Source organism: Melospiza georgiana, chromosome 7 (genome assembly GCF_028018845.1).
Source record: "Melospiza georgiana isolate bMelGeo1 chromosome 7, bMelGeo1.pri, whole genome shotgun sequence".
Classification (NCBI taxonomy): domain Eukaryota; kingdom Metazoa; phylum Chordata; class Aves; order Passeriformes; family Passerellidae; genus Melospiza; species Melospiza georgiana.
The window spans coordinates 22151016-22165582 of record NC_080436.1 but is presented as its reverse complement, the minus strand read 5'-3'; the positions used below and the strand labels follow the sequence as shown (position 1 = coordinate 22165582).

General features: G+C 37.2%; 1 protein-coding gene across 2 annotated transcripts in view; it reads left to right on the top strand.

The window, feature by feature from the left end:
* Positions 1–14567, top strand: part of B3GALT1 (beta-1,3-galactosyltransferase 1) — a 50455-nt gene that overhangs the window by 1224 nt on the left and 34664 nt on the right. The window lies entirely within an intron of this gene.

Below are 14567 nucleotides of genomic sequence, written 5' to 3'. Positions count from 1 at the left end.
ATATAGAAAAAAAAAAGTCTGTATACCTCCTGTGGTCTTTAAAAAGCATTAATAATTAAGCATTTGCATTAAGATAAAGCAAGAGAACACATGCAAAAACATTTATCTTTTAGACATCTGCATGCTACTTATCTCAATCTCTTCCATAAATAGAAACTAATTATGGAGAGACTGAAACCAAGACAATGCCCTAGAAAGAGGCAATCTTTTTTAAACATACCCAAAATGGTGTGACCAAATCTTTATCATACAGATTCATATTTAACACATAGATCTTTTTAGCCTAATCTTCCTCCTTTTACAAGCAACAGTAAAACTTCTACTAATTCCATTAAAAGCAGAATAAGCCTTGATGTATTCTTTCTCTAGTAAAATTACCTGCCTTGCAGAGTACCAATATTAACTGTGAATGGTAGAATTGTAAAGGCTCTAGTGAAAAAAAGCATTCAGACCTCTAAATTAATGCCTGAGCTCTGACTTTTAAGTGAAGACAGAGATCAGCAAGTCAGGTGCTGCTCATATTGCTTTCTTATTCATAATTGAAAAACCAGAGGCTTAGGGAGTACTTGGCAACCTAATCCATTCCTTCCCAGGAATTTTATATAAGGTTTCTTTTAACATACTTTTATTCTCCTGCTATAAATATAATTTCAGAAACAAGTCTAATCCAAGGCTAAAATTCAGACCCCAAAACTCATACAATATAAGGGTCAGCAGTGAGACTGAAATTTCAAATATGCTGAATCAATCCTGCCAAGGTGGTGTTAAAGCTCCTCAGTTTCAAAGTGTACCTCAGCTCCTCTGTTTGGACAGTAATGTTCCCCAGAGTCACTGCAGAAGTGCATAACAAGCTGTTTCTCAGAGCAAATAGCAACTCTTTATATATCAGCAAAAGAAGGCTGGCTAAGGACAAAATATAAGACCCTTCAGCCACTCAGAGCTGGAAAGAACCCTTAGAAGGACTGCAACAGACCTGAGTCAGGAAAAATATTTTCTTTGCAAGCTGGGAGGAAGAGGTGGTTGGATGGACCCAAAGAAGTCAGCAAAGTTAAAAGCTGCATACTGGATTTCACAAAATTAAGCACAACCATGGCCTTTATTTTTAGACACCTGTGCTAAAGGAAGGGAGATTAAGATGCCTGAAATTATTATTCTTCACAGGCAGGGTCACTCAGAAATCTGATCTGTATTATTGCAGACACTTGTAAACACTGATTCACCAGGATACAGCACTGAGCTATAATTCACACTTAGTGCTGCACAGCAATCCAGCAGCCAAAAACCGTGTTTCATTAGAACAGCGTGCAAAGTGACAATTTGCTGTGCTGCTTTACAAAAATCATAATGGGAAGAAATACCTTCAGGATTGTCCTAAAATACCATCTGTCCACAGAAAAAGGCAAAATACATTAATTTACATACAACATTTTGCCAGCCAGCAGCAGCAGTAAGCACTATCCCTTCCCCCTACCCTTTACCTTTAAAGGGACTACTCTAAACCACTTCAGTTTGGCATATACATTTTCTGTGACAAAAATAAACCGAAGCAACTGAACATATAACAATGTGCAAAAAAGCAGAGCCTAGGGTGGAATAAATAACCCAGTGCACATGTCCTGTTTGCCATATACTGCTACCCTGAAGTGCAGAATATTTGCACTAATGTAGGGAACCCTGAATGGCAGCAAGAGGCCCTTGCAGCCTAGATCAGTCCTAGTGTGTGCCTTCAGAGACCAATTTCACACCAGCTGGTCTTTAACCTAAATAGCATTTACATGAGTTTCAAACTAATCACTCATTCTTAGTCCTAACTTCCTGATTCAGTGCAACAGCACTATCACATCAGTCTACCTTAAAGCAAGGGCAAAATGAATTATGTAACTAAGTCTAACTGAGCATGGTAAAGGAGGAATGCAGATGATCATTTAAAGCTAAAGCTTTAAAATTAGATCACAGAAAATTCATTCAAATAGCTACAGCAGCAATTATTTAATTTCAAACTACTCAACACTATGAGACCACAACCTGAAAATTTATTCTACGACTTTTGATTTGTAGACAGCTGCTAAACTACCAGCTTTCCTTGGTTAACTGATCAGAACGTGCTTTTCATTCATTCTTGGTTTTAAACTTTACTGCTAATGCAGAAAATCTGCATAATTTCAAAAACTGAGACTCAAAGAGATGGAACTTGATCTCAAAATAGCAGGGCTTGTAGAAGTTTTTGGTATTTTATAGTATTTAATTAACTAAAAACTACACTTCATAATTATAGTTCACTGACAAATAATTTCATCACACAGCGATTGTCTGTGGTGTTTCATATTCTTCCAGAAGTCTGATTTCAAAAACATACAAACCTTGGAGGGGGGAGTAGCAAGAAGGAAACAAACTGAAATAACCTTAGCTTACATTACAAAAAGGAAAATTTCCTGTTCAAGTTCATACTAAATGGCATCTTGGAGGTGAGAACAGAACAGTAATCACATCAAGCAACTTGTGTGAATGATGACTTGGAGAACCTGGCAAAGAAAAAGAAGAAAATCCTCAAGGCAAGAGATGCAACAAACCAGCTACTTGCTTGGATTAAAAGAAAAAAATGGGAAATGTTGACAATGTGTTTACATAGCCTTTTGAAAGATAGGAAAATAAATTGGAAAGGTTAAATTGGATTTATTAATCAGAGGGATAAGTTTTTCTCCCTTTTCAACTCCTGCACCATCACATTCAACATTATCAGTAGCTCACTCTGTACCTTCTCAAAGTTATAAACAGCAGTCCAGATGCCACAAGCATGGCAAAAGAGATGGCAGCCTTGGCTGTGCCTTGTCCCTATGATACTGATTAATCTATTGTAATCAAGGTATTAAAAGAATAAACCCATTACAGTTTCACAATGGCATCTTGAGGAGATACACTAAAATTGCAGTTATGTATGTATGGAGAGGGTTAGCCCTCTGCAGAGGGCCATAGGTCTGGCATGGAATTGCTCTTCAGCTTGATAGGCAAACAACATGCACTGATCTTCAGCTCACAAAAATGGGGATACCTCCACTGCAAAGAGGTGACATTTCACTTCACTCAAGCATCAGATCTCCTAGGAAGAAACTCTATTTCCTTGGTTTATTTATTCAAGTTCAGAGGATGCTGATATCCTTACTTGCAAAACAACCACTGAATGCTCTTATATAGTAAGGAGAACTGTAGAAATGTCCAAGACAGAACATAGATAGGCCCAGGTCTCAGCAGAGTCAAGGCTGCATATTCATCCATGAAAACCACTGGTGGCACACTGAAATACACCACACTAATGGCCAGCCTGTTCCTTTCCTTGTTGTGCCAAAGCACTCATAGGTAACACACAACTGCTTTGTAGCTTTTGACCTTTTCTGGTCAGGCCAGTACTGCAACCTGTTTTGGATTAACTCTTTGTCTGCTGGCTTTGTCCTTTCCTTTCAGACACTGTTCAGGTTTTGGCTGGGACACAGCCAGTTTTCTTCACAGCAGTTTGTGTTTTGAACTTGTGGCCAGAGCAGTGTTGACAGCATAAGGCCATCTCTGTTTATAATTTCGTTGCATATACATGGATGACTTTGACAATCAATTTGCAAAAAAAAAAAAAAAAAGAAAGAAAAAAAAAAGGCTTAGTATCTAGAGGGTACATTTTCAAAGCTTTAAACAAGAGGTACACTCAATCCTTTTAGTGAATCGTAGGATAAGTATACACACCACTTACAAGTGGATTTCAAAAGGTTCCATATTTTGAACAAATTTAGGAAACAGATGAGACGAAATCGTAAAAAAATTTAAAAAACAACCCTAGCAACACGTCAAACAGTGATTACTCCTTTCTATTCATTTATATACAGCATTTTGTCAGCCAGCAGCAGTCATTAAGCATTGCCCCTTTTCCCCATTCCTCACCTTAGAAAGGACTATCCTATATCCCTATCTATTCATGTAAAAACTGATCAACAGTAGTTATATGTCTTTGTTAGAATTACTGCTGCTCAAAAGTGGCACTTCTAGGACAGATTTTATTGTTTTGGCTACTAACATAAGTTCCTGTCCTGCTGAATCTTTTATTTCTTCTTCCCATGTTGTAAAAAGTACCCTGATATCTCTGTAAAAGACATCACAGCATAACTGCATCCTCTGCATTAAAGAAAGGATAGTGAAATGTAGGATCAGCATTTCTCTGACAGTGCCTGCACATCTTCTGGTTGCCAAGGTACAAAATACATTCAAATTTCTGAGGTTTTCATAAACGAAAACATCTTTTGGGGAAAATGTCCAAACAAACATTGTGGATGAGACATTTTCTTTGTTTACAGAACAGACACTACATCATGAGGATCAAACTTACCCACTTCATCTCTCACCAGTAATCTAAAAAACTCTGCATGTTTAGTAGTTCCCTGAAGATTTGCTTTCCTTATTTCTTCAATCTTGACAAAGGGACCATAAAATGTGCCAGGTAAAGGCAGCTTTCACAGTTACTAACCCAGATCACCTTATTTGAAAACAAATCAAAACCACAAGTTCATTCCACAGAAGCTGTAAAACAGTTTCCATACAAAATTATTTTGGCCCAAGTAAAGTGACACTAAAGAAAGATAAGAACTCAACTATGCATCAGCTCAGATATAAACTAGCTGAGATTCCTTACAGGTGTATTGTGTATCCATCATACCCAGATGAATATCCTCAGGCTAAGATATGTTGAACTACTAACTGCTTTCACTTAGGAGAACATGCACTGGCAATATATGATAAAGCATCTGAGGCAAAGTAATGGAAGAAAAAATTGGACACATGACTAATTTGCTTTTTACTTCATCTTGAATCAAATACCATGGTGAAATTATTGCACAGGACTACAGCTGCTGTTACTTTTCAGCAAATAATGAGCATTTTTACTACCACCAGTAAATATTTCAAAATCCAAACACATGGAAAATCTAATATTTCCTTACACACATAATAAAAATCCTATTTAAAGAAAAATTCCAGAAAAAACAAAAGAATTTGAAGCAAATCAACACTGACACTAATGACACATTTTAGATGTAGTAATAACTGTACATCCTTGAACCTTTTCAATTTTATGGATAAAAGTGCAACTGAATGTTTAATTCTATACAGATGGTTATTTTTTTTTTTCAGTAAAGCTAGCACAAAAATGGTCTAATAGAACTTGGATCTTTAGTTCATTCCATAACTTCCTGTGCATTGCAAAGGCACAAGACCATAACTTATCAATATTCCATGACAGGTATGAAATGAACCTTATCAATGCTCTTAATGTTCCTACTATGTAAGCTCAAAGATGAAGTCTAAAGCCTAAGTAGTTTGGACAGGGCAAGACAATGATCCTGAAACACAAGGACAAGTTACATTACACTTACAGAGCAACCTTGATGAAACACTATCAGAAGATATATCCTCCCCTAGAGTATCAACAAATGTTCCAGGAAATTGAAAAGTGTCTATTTTTTAAAAAAAGTTTGACAATTCCATTTTAATTCTTGTTGCATCTGGTGCCATTCTGAATGCACAGTGTATCACAGCATCTCTGGATGAAATAACCAAAGGGCAGAACAATGACAAACTCACAGCATTGCCCATGGAGAATCCTGCTTCAAACTCCCACCCAGGCAGCAAACATGGTACGGTAGCCAAGGATGGGCATTACCATTCACCAATAATACCCTCAGTTTCAAGCTCCTTTTAATTAATAATTAAGTCATGCACAAACATTGCTTATTCCCAGTTTGCTGTGAGAATTATGTTGTTTCAATCCCTATTCCAAGCACTGAAGCTATCAAGTACCTCAGACTCCATAAGCTCTTCTTACCATTATATGGAAATGGCTTAAGCACATATCCCAGGTCTAATAATTCTGAAGAAAACAATCTGACACATTAGTTTTAAAGGGACTGCCTACAACTATAGAATTAAAATTGCATCAGGACATGATAGGCAATGAAGGAAAACATTTCCTATTACAGTGACTGAAGATGCTGAAGGTAGTGCTGAGACACTTTTGTGAACAGTGAGATTAGGAATGGGGAGTATTTAACATTTTTCATCTGTCTTGACTTGCCTGATTACCTGGATATAAAAATTTTGGTTCACTATTTTCTAATTTCAAACTTGCAATGCTACTTCATGTCTCCATAGAGCCAAAATTCCTGATTTGCACAAATAGATTATTAATTGCTCAGAAAGGTGTTGAAACTTTAAGGTCTCCAGAGGCACCTTGACCCAAAAAGTTGAGTTAATATCACAAAAATCACTAATGGAACAGTAACTCAGAACAAAAGTATTGATTAGAAACACTTGATAATGTTGGGGCTAACCATAATGTATGTTCTACCCTAGGGCAGCTTCTGGCAGATGTGTGGTCATGTTTACTGGAAAGGTTTAAATTTTTCACATTTAGGCATATTTCTATTGTTTGCAAACAGACTAGGAATAGAGATGAAGGGAATTTCTTTTTAAACCTAAAGGAACATAAACCAACTAGAATTGTTGTAGAATACATTCATAGGAATGTAATCTACAAGTCATTTAAATGCACACTAGTCAATACCTGCAAATGATATGGTCATCTTTTCTTTTACTTCAGAGCTATGTCAACATTAGGTTTCATTTTACTGCAAATGCTAGCAGTTAAAATAGCAGGGTTTGTATATACTATTAGAGAAAAGGTCTTTCTTTTCATTCTATGTGTAGTACCAAGTTATTAATTTGAAAGTTCTGTTTGTCTAAATAGGGTACCTGGAGTTTTATATTGCCATTATAATGTCATTCCACAGCACATCTATTGTACCTCTAGCTACATGTTAGTGCATAAGTAAGCCATGCAAATTAGTGGTTCCAAGGATCAAACTTTGCCCACTGCATGAGAGGATTATGTCAGTTGAAGTGCTAAGAATCAGCCATTACACATCCTTTCTATAAAAATTTAAACCACTAAGACCTTCACTTTCAGTGTGTATTTCAGGAGCAACACAGCATTTAGAATAATTAAGCAATTAAGCAAAAGGCACCAACACAAGTGACTGGATGTTTAGGCTTCTCAGTGGGCTATAATTCTTGTGTATTTCCCACATTTATCAGTCATCACATTTGTCTAAATGCACACAGATTAGAAATTTCATTACTCAAAAACCTGCACCCCTAAACCACAAAGGCATTTGCTTCTCTGTCAAAGGAAGCAGCAGGTATTTGAAAAAGACTATTAGCTGACTTAGCAAACATGACAAAGGCATGGTAAGGTTACAGGGTAGCTGGTCAAGAGTGTCTAACTCCATATTACAGGACTGACCACAATTCAAAGGTCTGGAAAAATGGATGGAAGAGGCATTATTGACTGGTTAATAGTATTATCTTTCTATATTACCCAATCTGAATATATACCCATATATCTTTATTCTTAATGAACACAAAATATTTGTAAACTTAGTTTGGCATTTTCCTAGTGCAAATATTTCAGCACTGATTCAGCATTCCCCAAATTTGTCACCTCCCATATTTTCTATAGAACAATTCTATAGAACCCTCAGAATTTTAGTAATCCTATTACTAACAAAGCTATAGCATTCATAGACTCTTAGTATTTTATAATCCCATTCAGGTATATAACTGCTGATTATTTTACTGTAATGAAGTTATGAACTGACAGATACTTCTACAGATAAGAATGAATAGTCTCTGAATAAGATTTGCAACATGGTCACACTTGGTATTTAGTAACACTTAGCCTAAAAATAATCAACAAAATATTAATCCACACCTAAATATCATTGGGAATTTCAGAGAAGCCTTTGTAGAGGAAAAGCACAATATGCCTTTTGTGCCTGAAATCGCAGGCAGGGTTGGAAAAAAATAAGACAAGAGACTTTTTCATCTTGCTGTGAAAGCACCAGCACGTTTAAAACCTCACTCATAACAGTAAATCAAAACCTCAGCAATGCTTGTTGAAACTGGCATTTAAGATAGAGAGTGAACAAAAAGACCTTTTAAACATCAGTTTTAGGGAATATATAAATTGTTTGAACACTGCCATGGACAATCAGTTTTAACAGCATATGTCCAACAGCCTAGTTACTTGCTGTTCTGGGAACCTGCCAAAGAAAGAGATCCATCCAGAAATTACGAGGGGGGAAAAAAAACCAAGAGAAAATGGGTAACAGCACGTAACTTATATACATCTCTAGCTATTCTAAAGCTTTTCATCTAGCATACATCATCATAAAATCAGTACTCCTGACCAATCGTCTTTTTAATAGAGAAATACTTTTTTTAAAAAGCCTGGAATTCCCTATTGACAAACAGTGCAGCAACACATATAAGATTTATCCTACTGTGCAACTTTGCCCAGGAGCAGCTGAGAATTATTAATGATACGAGCATCACTGAACCACTGAATGATGTAAGACCACCTACATTTTGTAGATAGAGAAGAGCAGAGGCCATAAACCAAATCAGCAGGAAACCTTACAGCACAATTAATATCTCCTAAAATATATTCTTGTTTTAGATTCTAGGAAATGTTTCACTGGAAGATAATATTTATTAAAGCAGCAGCTATCTCCATTTCTCAGATTATTATTTCTGACAGACACTGGTTACCAAGGGTTCAGTTCACTTTTTAATAAAGACCTCTGGTGAGACCAGCTTGAGAGCACCTATGCAGATTCTTTTGAAATAAAGCTGTGTCTGCCCTGAGAAAGCCTGGTCTGGGTGTGTGCTAACAAGCAGGGTTTTGGTTCAGCCACTAAGAAAATCTTCAATACCTAACAGCAGGCCTAACTTCAGATGTTCAGCCCAGAGCAAGCAAACCCAGCATGGGGCAGCAGCCAGCTCCACTTCAGTGGCTCTCACAAGCTGCTCTCCTCTGGTCCTACTCAGCACCTTTGCTGCTCCTCACACCACGAGCTGCAGCCTTGTGGCTCCTGCCCTGAAGGAGCCAAGTGACGGAGCAGCTCCCGAGGGCAAAGGCAGTCCCAGGGAACCGCGGAGCACCGCAGGGCCCAGCTCGGCCACACTCAGCCAGGCCTGCCCTGCCCCACTGGCTCATCCAGCTCATCTGCCTGGGAATTCAGGTTGGTCCAGAAACATACTTTTGCTTTTCCAAAGTGAAATGCATTAGAGACACCCTAAATCCAGGCCTGTCTCCAATATCTCATGATATCCCAGTGCCCACCTGGCCAGTTAAAACACTTGCCGTCCACAGAGAGATTTATGGATATGAAACAAAGGGAGAAGGAGTTTTGTAGCCCATGAGCACTAAGAACAGGGAGCTCTAATTTTTACTTTCAGGACTATTTATTTCTTTTACATTTAGAATAGAAAGGATCAGATGAATACCTTAATTGGAAGGCCTCAAACAGGACAGATAGAAGACTGCAGCTTTCCTCTGGTGCAGTGTGTCACATGTTACCAGCCTGAGACAGACCATGACCACCACTGTGAAGTGCTGAATTCAGGGAATGAGCCTGGTGATGGCAATCAGGGATGCCACACTGCACAGCAATAGACTGAGCCTGTCAGCTGACTACACCCCTTTACTGTACCTGTGTCTCAAAGCCAGGACTGCAATTAAAGCTGAGACTGAAGAATCCTCTGAGTTCCTTAGAAAAGGAGAATTTATCAAGACATTTTAAAATTTATTTAGATGTATCGTGCAACAAATCAGCTTGCCCTTACAGGACCTAAGCATTTAGGACTCTTCTTCCTTGTTTTCCTTGGCCTTTTGGATGGATTTTTTTGTCTTTTTAATTTTTGTCTACATAAACATATCCAGGAACAATGGCATGTCAAATCTTCAACTTGTACTTCCTTTAACATAATACTTCTAGTACTGTAACCTGTGTTTATCCTACTAGACCTGATTTACACAACTCTTCTCACACTTTCTAGTAGTCAGGGGCTACACTCATCTAAAGACTGCATTGTGAATATCTGCAACAGCAGATATTTACAGAAAAGGCATTGCAAAAAACATACAAGAATACTGAAGTGTTACTTAAAAATAACATTAGTTTCTGGACAGATGTGCAAGAGCTTAGTTTCATATTAGTCCATGTAAGCCTACATAATCTCCTGACAATCCAGAATCTAAAATACATGCTTTGTGCATCACTGCATACTCATTTGACCAAAGGTTTGATAACATGCTTTGGTTTGATATGGATGACTGAAATTCTAAAGAAACTATGTGCAGCAACAAGCTTAGAGAAATGTACAATTTATGGTGAGATTTGACAAATGCTCTGTACTTTTCTGAGAGCTTTTATACCACAGGGGATAGTCAAGTGAATATGAGTGGTAAAATATCTGCTGGTTTTAATAAAATCTAAGTCATACAAATGATGGCTGCACTGAATCTCCAACCCTTACAAGGTACTCGCCCCTCCAGGCACTGTCATTACCCAGTACTCTTTGCACTTCCAGTTGTAAGAGTCCTACAAAATGAAATGCTCATATTTTATTTTTCATAAGTTATGCTTTCACCAGTCCAGCTACTCAAGTCTGCATTAATTCTGTTTTTATGTAGCAGACAGTCCAATAGGAGTGACTTTTCAGTGTGCCTACTGCCTCCCCTTAAACCAAAGGTTCATTTACAACTGTCCAGAATCACACCCTTTAGATACCAAGCAGACTGCATAGAGGCACACCTCTCTAAAGAAGTGGAAAATATCTCAATAAATGAAAGAAATTACTGTGAGCTTCCAGGGAAGAGCAGACATTTCCCATCTGTTCACACTAGCGTGTTACTATTTATAGAAGCTACTTTGACATTAAGGATTTCTCAAGTGATACAGTCAGGTTTAGCAGAAGGATGTTCCCTTTCTGCAGAGTAGAATCTGGCCCGACGTTACAACAAAGCTGAAATGAATCAGAGCTTCACAATTTATATTTAACAGAACAATGAACAAGGTGCAATATTAATAATAAAAAAATCTTAATCACATTTTTCACAAACCCCACCAAGAAACAAAATTCTAGGAAAATCATAGACATCTCTATGCTATCTCTGCATGTCTTATTCTCCCTGACTAGCATAAGTAATATGAATTACAAAATACCTGGCTGAATGCAGCAATATTTCCTTTTTGCCATTACTGTCCAGAGTTAAAGCTGAATATAAAACATTTCATTACTTTAACACTTACTTTAGGCTTCAAAACTAGTGCATTTCAAATAAACTTTTGGTGAAAGCTTTATTTCATGTCTCAACAGTAACAAAGTCTATTATAATAACATGCATGAGATCTAGAGGTTCAGCAGAAAGATGATTGTATCCTTTATATCCACAGCAGGGAGATAGCTATTTCCTCTCCTGTCAGGATGATTTTATTCAATAAATGAAGAAAATATGAATCTTAAAATGCATTTGGTTTTTTCCCTGCATCTCAAGAAAGAGCAGAAATCTTAGGAAATTAAGAACATTAACTCCACCATAGATATTAAAATACCAAGCATTTTGGAACAATGAACTGAATCTCTTGAACAAAGAATATTGTAAATATTCCATACTTGGGATGGTTAAAATCAAGAAGGTCTCTCCTCTCTCTTCCCTATAACTTTTTGCTCCCTCCTCCATCTTTAGTTTGTACCCATCTTCCTTTTACAGAGAAGTTTATTAATTGTTCTGTGTAGACAAGGATTCATGCAGTTTATATACAAAGACAAACTCGATCTAATTTTGGTAAATTAATTTGCAGGAAAAAAATTATCTACTGGGAATTTGAAAAACTGAAGTTTAAGCAGAAGGGATTTCAAAGAACGAAGTACCAGGTATAAAGAAGGAAAAAGAGTTTAAAAAAAGTCAGGTCATTCTCTGTATTATGCTTTTTCATAAGCCATAGTGAACAGTACAAGTAGTACCACCAATAGAACAGGGTCTACCTAGGAGGTTCAATAACCTCATCCATAAGTTCAGAGCCAAAATTTTTGGTTTTCATTTCCATCTGATGCCTTATCTGAATCACCTTCTCAATCTCTTGAGTATATTTTCCTAAATTATAACAGGAAGAGTAGAAGTAAGGTAAAATTTAACATGAAATCCTACATTTTCCTTAGAAAGTTCAGTGGTCCTAATTTCAGAAAATGCAACTGCAGCAGGAAAGGACCAGAAAAGAAAAATGGAGTTTAGTCTCTGGCAGCACTATAGAGCCAATTGTACTGTGGTGACTAATAATGACACTGAAGACTTTCAGGAGGTTCTCATTCACTGTAAATTTTTGCATCAATACTGTAAAACAGCAAACATTATCAGCATGGGTTACAGTAACAATGTGCTCTCTAATGAAGTTGTTTCATGGTATAAAACCAGAAAATCTAGCAAAGCAAAACTCACATAAAAGACTATGATTAACTCTCACATTTGCTACCTTCTGAACTGTATTTTTTTTAAAAAGAGACACTGACAGCATCAGGAAACATGACACTGTAGTGAAATCCACAACACAGACTGAACAGGTGTCATGACAAGATGAGAACAGAGCAAAGCACCACAAACAGTGATGGTGGGTGAGGATGAACCAAGCATCACTAAGCATAAAGAACAATGAAAGAGTGAAATTGTTCTATTTTCTCACCCCAAGTTTCTCAACTGCTTCATTCAAAGCCCCTTCTAATAAGCAAGTAATATAGAAATATTTCAATTATACAATTTAGGATGAAGTCAACCATGATAATAAAAACCACAAGGCCACACCTAGATGATGTAGGTTCTATTAACATGGGATGTGTTTACCTGCTGATTTTAAACAGAGTTCTTCTTGCATTACCCTAAACCAATGTGGATTTAAGATCTCTATAATCACATTTAGCAAGGCACTGTATGCAAAGCAATAAAAGCACTTATTCAGTAGGGTTTATGAGGCATACAGGGTCACATCTGGTTGACTTTTTTTATTTGGTGTTTAGGTCAACTTTACAGACCTACATGTAAGTGTATTTAAATGCACATTCTCTACATTGTTTGAAGGGCCAGCATATGTCCTCAATTTTCCCCCCTCTGCATGTATATTTGTCTCCATCTATGCCCAGTGCTCCTGGGAGGATAAACACAGTTTCAGTTATCTTACATCAGTCGTATTTATCCTTGGTCATCAAATAAGAGGTTTCTAATCCCTATAACTAACAGCTCAATATTCTTCTTCCATTATCATTTATTATTACATGCAGGCAATGAACATGCATGTTTAGGCACTGAGCTTAAGCATGATCCTATAAGTTGTAAATACATTCTGGGGAGCTTTTGAAAGGAAATCAGAAAGGTGCATTACCCAATAAAGTGAGATCATAAAACCATACACTTTAGTCACTTCAAAGAAATTAATGTACTTCCCCAGACTCCTTTTGTAAAATCCCAATCTTCCAAATAAATGATCTGTGAAATAAGCCTCTATCTAAATTAGTCTATAACCTTCAAGTCCTTCCCCCACCAAAATCTCAAGTCTTTAACATGACCACATTCCTCTCATAAAGTAATCTCTAAGTTTCATAGGTTCACTCCTCAAGGAATATATCACAAAGGAACAGTACAATTTCCCCTCTATTTAATTTAGGTTTATGAAAAACATCACAGGAAGGTCCCAAGCACTATTAGACTGTGGAGAACTGATTACCGTTGCAAAATGCAGCAGTCTGATACTGCAAGCATCCTCTCAAGAACATGCCTCTCCTACCCAGTGTGTAACTACTGATTTGGCTCATCCCCAAACTTATCAGAAGCTATGAAACTGCAATCAGTATCCCTAATAACTGACACCACTAAAGGCCCTGGTGTACAGCATTCAGTGTGGAAAACATGAAGTGGAAGAAAGCACCACTTGTACACTATTTCTCACATGCCATTTCTTTCTAACACCACATATTATTATTCCAGATACACATTTAACGTCTCAGAAAAAATTCTTCTGTAGTTTACGAGGAGAGGAACCCACACAGTGCTGGAACATGTAACTGCAATGGGAGCATTTTGATTTTATACCACAGACATAAGTCACTTGCTAATTGGATTCTTACATTTGGACATCAGCCTTTCATCTCATGCCTCATTGCCCAGGAAACAGTTGCATTTGTTCTTGGCTCCCTAATTGTGATATACGTATCTGATAGTAATGCAGTCATTCATTCAGACTCACCTGATGCTTTAGACTTCCCCATCTGAAGTGAAGCCTGAGGACCTGAAAGGTGTCTTGCCAGTCAAGTGTCCTTCTCCTCACCACTTCCTTTAGGTGATGTTCACAGGAAAAGTAGGACATCAGTGACCATTGTGTCCCATAGCTCCAAGTGAGACAGGTAGAACACGGATAAGCAAATCTACATGAGTGGATAAGGAAAAAAGTTAACTTCAATAAATTGTTGCACAGTTAATAAATATTTAATGAAATATTTATGCAAGAATCAGAAATTTCTAAAATTGATTGGTTTAAAAACTACAGGGTAGAATCCCACAAGCAACAACATCCATAGATGCATCCACAAAAGCCAGCACAGCTCCAAAAGAGAACACATAGAAATAAAATGGTAAATTCAGACAC